We start from the raw sequence: 6,000 nt of genomic DNA, 5'->3' as shown, positions 1-6,000 counted from the left end.
ATCTACTTGCTCCAGGACATGGTGAGATACACCTGCCTGGGTAGATGTAGTGGCATTGATTCTACTTTTTTCGGGACATGGTGAGATATACATGCCTGGGTAAATGTAGTGGAGTGATTTCGCTTGCTCCGGGTTTGGTCTGAAGTCCTGGGGTAGATACAGTGGTTAGCCCCCACTGGCTCCCATTCGAGGTTGATTTGATATTTGTGAAATTATCTGAGTTTCGGATTTCCTTGAGTAGATTTAATGGGTCGGCTCCACTTGCTCCAAGTGGAGATCCGGAATTCTGTTGACCCTGCATCGTAAGATGTGGCTGGACACTTAGACCTTTCCGGATGAGCTCTCTCCCATGGATATTTTATTTTGATTGAGTATGATTTTGAGCTTGGGGATGCTCGCTCGCAAGGACTGTCCAATGGTTAGCTACTAGGACATGTCGGGTTGGCTATGTAACCGACAGATGATATCATCAACCATAGGACAGGCATTCATCATTTGCATATGTTTGACTTATTTGGGTTTGCCTATTTGTTTTGGATTGCTAAATTGTACATATATGCTATGCTACCTAATTAAATGCTACTTGCTTTACTTATACTATAATTGTGTATTACTTGTCTGCATTGCTTGTGTATGCACAACTGAGAGGTCTCTCATGCTAGTGTCAGTTGACGCTGAGGGCTCTTCTTGTTGAAATGGAGTAATGATGTGATTAATTTAAAATGATGATTTTTGAATGAGGTAATTTGAGTTTCTTGGGTAGACTCAGTGAAGTGATTTCACTGCTCCAGGTAGAAAATGAGTGAGCTCCCTGGGTAGACGCAGTGAAGTGATTTCACTTGCTCCAGGTGAGGATATGAATTATTGATATAGAATTGTTGAGACATAATCGATGGTGACGGTTTTGTTTATGACTTTGATTCTGATTTGTTGGAGAGTTAGAGAGTTGAGAAGCATGAGAAAGAGGAATTAGATTTAGCATTCCCTTATGACAGTTGCCTATTTATGGATTAGCGAGAACATAGGATGAATATTTGGTGAAAGGAAGTTTAGGATTCTTAGCAAGTTTTTATTACAATGCATTGTATTTATTTGGAACTTTTACCGTACTGGGAACCCATGGGTCGGGGGTTCTCATTCCGTATATATCTCTTGTTTTTCAGATACAAGTCCAGGTGCTCAGAAGTGAGCTGTGGTTCATCTGAGAGATGGCGAAGATCTATATATTCTCTACTTTATATTTTGCTTAGAATCTCTCCACCTTTATTTTGAAATGTCTATATTATGTATTGAACTCTTTTGAACTTGCCTATAGAGGTTTTTATGTTTCTTTTGGGAGAGATTAGGGGATACTCCTATCAACTACTGTTATACTGTACCTTAGCCGACCTAAACTTCGCGGGTCGCGACTAGTGGCTATTTACTTATGTTATATATCCATATACTGTCCTTCTCCTATTCTTCTTAATACCTTTATCTGTATATCGCTTTTGGCTTCACACTTTCTCTTTTAGTTATCGATGCGTGAGTGATACGACTTCGCGATTTTATTTTTACTCTTTTCAGACTTCTCGATTAATACTCCTTTCGATTATACTTATAAACTATTTACTAAAAATCCACCTTGAGAGTCGTACCATTTTATTATCATTGACTAATGACTCGAGTATAGGAATTTGAATATTAGGGTGTTACAGTGCCTTGTGAGATTGAGATTGTAGATCTTAGATATTAAAAAGATATTATCTATCTTAATGTGATAATATAAAATTCTTTTGAACTTTGTTGCTTCTAAACTATAAGCGGAAATCAATATTAAAACATGAGATTTTATTAGCATAATCACTAACATATAAAGACTATTGCGGTGAATTTTTGAGCAGGTTAGGACTTCATTATTAGAAGATTGGTAGTTTGAAATGCCTGTGATCTTATAACAAATTTGTTTCTACTTTTATTATTAGTATTATTGAGTATTTAGATGTTACAACTTTTTCACAGATGCAATTTTTTGTTTTCTGTTATGATACATGATATTATTGCTAAACCTTTTATCTTTAGCCATTAGAATAGGTTGTTGCCTATGAATTATTATTGTCGCTGTTGTTACTTTTCAAGTCATCACTGCGTGTTGATCGATATTATTATTGTTCGTAAACAGTGAATTCTTGCATATTGATATAGTTAGGATTCAATTTTCTATTCAATACTGATTCGATAATGTTTTTTCAGATTTTCTAGTACCTTTCTCTTTTTATCTCATTGTTATTATCATTTGTCTCTTACATAACATGCTTTTTCAATTTAGTACACCCTGCATGATATTTCATGTACCTTTGATATTAAAATCACCTCCTGAATATTATTACATGACGACTTTACAGGTGGTGTTCTAGATTTGTTTGATTGATTTGGTTTTGTTATTAGTAGTAGTTAGTAGTGAGTAGTGGTGTTGTTTTGTGATTGGACTTTTGGGTTTCTTGATTTATATGTAGCTGTTGTTGGCTTCACTTCCGGGTTAGAAATGAGTAAGGAACTCTGTATAAAAAAACGGAACACACACAAAAACGATAACATGGTAGATGTGATTAAAAATATCCGTTATGTGTGAATAAAAATGCACACTAAAATGAACATAGAGATTCATGACTATGAGTTTGATGTTCAAGTTTATTAATTTCTACATGTATTAGTCTTTGCTACTAAGAGCATATATATATATTTGAGTTTGTCTTTAGTTCATAAGCTTTAAGTTCAGTTAACTATTTATGAAGATGAGTTTTCTTTTCGGTATTTTATCTTTACCAAAATTATGATGCCATACTAATTTTATAAAATTCTTTTTCTATGTGCTTGGATTATGTTGAAAGCTAAATTGTATTTGAAGATTTAGACAAAATAAAAAGTAACAGTTAATTTATTATAACTAATGTTAGTTAATGTTAATTACAATTACATCAAATTTTTTGTTTTATTTTCATTCTTACATGTGTGTTATTTGTAAATTAAGTCATAACTATATGATCATATAAAAATATTTCAGTGTATTTTACAATAATAATAAATTAAATGTACATGTGAATTTCACCTTTGATGATAATGAGATGATTGCTTATATTTTCTCGTCATATTTTACGTTATTTATCTATTATTTATAGTCAAAAGCTATTAAATTTTATTTTGGTGTACTTAATATTCAAGGTTATGATAATAATTATTTCGAATGGTCTTTGTCAAAGAATTTTAGAAAAGAGAAAAAGAGCATGTTAATTTTTGTGATAATTATTGTTTTTAATTTTAATAATTGTTCAATTGCCTTTTCTAAAAGGTGATATCAAATCTTTAATTTGTTATTTTTCTTTGCTTCTCTATTATTGTCTCTGTCTTGTTGCTTCAAATTTTGATTTATAATTGTTGTGGGTATTTTATTTACGTTGTATGTTTGTTGTTGTTCAATTTTCCTTGACTATGGTGCTGCTACTTCTTATCATTTTCTTTAACTTCATTTGCACCTAGTGTTCTTATTTTGATCTATAAATCTTATAAACTTTTGGCCTTGTATGTTCTTTCTCTTATTTGATTCTGAAAGATTGTGTCTTATTTGATTGTGTTCCTACTCATTCTCTTAAATCTTTGTGAACATTACTATTAACTTCAGTGACATCTCTTGTGAACTTTGTACTTTTTTTTATCTAACCTAAACTTGTTTTGACCTAATACACCATCTTTTCTTTTATTATTTTTTTATCAAATTTTCTTGATTCAGATTTCCTTGTTAGGATGCGATTGACTCTCTTTTTGGCACACTTTATTGTTTTTGTACATCACTGCTTGATTGCGATCTTAAACATCCTTCCACATTCTTGTGAACACTATCTGTGATTTTTGCTTTTTTTTTAGTTAGTTTTGTATCCTTTTGAGTATACTCGAGCTTGTTTCGGTGTCACATACAATTCTCATATATAGAAAGTGATACATCAGTTCTTTAGAACACAGCTTATCGATCCTGAAGTTCGGAAGTTGTAATTCTAAGACATGACACGAGACCAGTTGCTACCATAGATATGTACAATAAAACTAAGTAGATTATAAAGTAAGCGTGTATTTTGAGGAGATTGACGAACAAAGTGAAAAGTGCTATGCATATCTAAGTTGTCAAGGGAACGAGAGTAGGTGAATGTCAACCGCATCGATTTAACACAAGCCTATTTTGTAACTTTTGCACCCCATTATACTTCTTTCTCATGTTTGGTAGACTCTTAAAACCATATAACATTTTGCATACTGTATTAATTTTCGAAGACAATTTTTTATAAGGGGGTAGAATGTAAGACCCCGAGATTTTGAAAATTAAAATAATGAGTTATTTACAATTTATTATATTTGTTTAGGATTTTATTTTCAGAAAATTATTTTATTAAAAGTTATTAAATTGACTTGATGATACATTGAGTTTAAAAATTATTTTGGAATCATAAATTTCATCATACTTAGATATTTTCTAGTGTTTAAAATTTATGAGTTTAAGTAATTTGAAAAATAAGGAAGATTTGATTTAATTTGAATAATTAAGATTTGGAATTTGATACTTTGATTTTGTAGACTAAAAGAAAATTAATTAGGTTATCTCTAATTTTAAAATAGACTAATTATTTGAGACTAATTAATAAGTTGATAAATAAATAATAAAAAATAATGATATTGGAATATACTTGTTTTCAATTACTACTCTACCGTCTAATTTTATCAAAATTCCTATACTACCCTAATTTTTTTACCAAACCCTAATCCCAATCCCTAAATTAAACCTACCCACACTCTTTTTCTCACACGCACCCACGCATACAGAGAACAAAACAGAGAAAGAGGATCGAAAGGAGAATAGATGAGAGAAGAAGAGGAGAGTGGAAGATGGTGCTGGCAGCGGGAGGACAGCCGTTTGCATCACCGTCGTAGCTGGAAGTTGTAGGGAGGTGCAAGGAAGGATAGAGTGATTTATGTGCGAGCTTGAGACAGGGAGAGAGGTTGAGAGGCTGCAATCATCATCGTTGCCGTCATTGGAGATCATTGCCATCCTTTCTGATGTCGTTACCGTCGGAAGGAAACATCATCATCGCAGCGGGAAGCGCAGAGATCAAATAAAAGGTAACAGAGCTATAAGATAAGGGAAGGAGGGGGCAATCACAAGCGAAGGTGACGATGGAGGCTTTTTGCCATTATTGCAACCATTGCCGTTGCCGGAGCTCGCTGCTGGTGCACCTTGAAGTTACTTCAGCCCCCACTTTACTCCACCATGGCAGACCGCCTCCCCATTTTTGTCAGAGCAATTGATGCCACTGCTGAAGGAGTCAGATGCCACCATTATTTTGCTTTACCAGTGCCGCTTTACTACTGCCGAAAAACATGCTGGAGCTTTTAGACTTGCCGGCAACATTGCCTCGCCGCTGTTCAAGTCTAGTTTCTTCCCTTAGTCTGTTCCATTTTCACCATATCCCTGCCACCATTTCATTTTCCTGCCTTGCTCTTGTTTTAATTTATTTTTCTGTCTCTGTTCTATTTTGAATATTCCATAACTATATCTACATTTGTCTCTTTGTTTGATTTGAATTTATTGCATTTGTTTGGTGTTGTGGTCATTGTCACTGCCGTGAGAATTGAAGTTGTTGTCATTGCCTTGGTCCAAATTTTGCGCTATTTTGTTCCATTTTACTTCAACTTTCCTCATTTTTTTGGCACTTGGGTTTGGTCTCTTGATCCCTTAGGACCAAGTTGTGAGCAGGCTTTACATTTATAATTGTTAACTTTTTGGTCTATGCTATTCTTAGTTTTTAATTATTTTTATATAACTATTATTGAAAAGCTTTGATTTGATTAGAATAATTGATTTATTATAGTTGCATGATTATTTTTATAAAGCTCATACCTTAGAAAGTTGCATGAGACGATATATATGTTTGATGAAGATTTATATTATTTTAGAATATTAGATTTTTCTCGAAT

This window comes from Arachis duranensis, chromosome 10 (assembly GCF_000817695.3).
Source record: "Arachis duranensis cultivar V14167 chromosome 10, aradu.V14167.gnm2.J7QH, whole genome shotgun sequence".
Classification (NCBI taxonomy): domain Eukaryota; kingdom Viridiplantae; phylum Streptophyta; class Magnoliopsida; order Fabales; family Fabaceae; genus Arachis; species Arachis duranensis.
The sequence above is the reverse complement of the archived record's forward strand: the minus strand, read 5'-3'. Positions refer to the sequence as shown.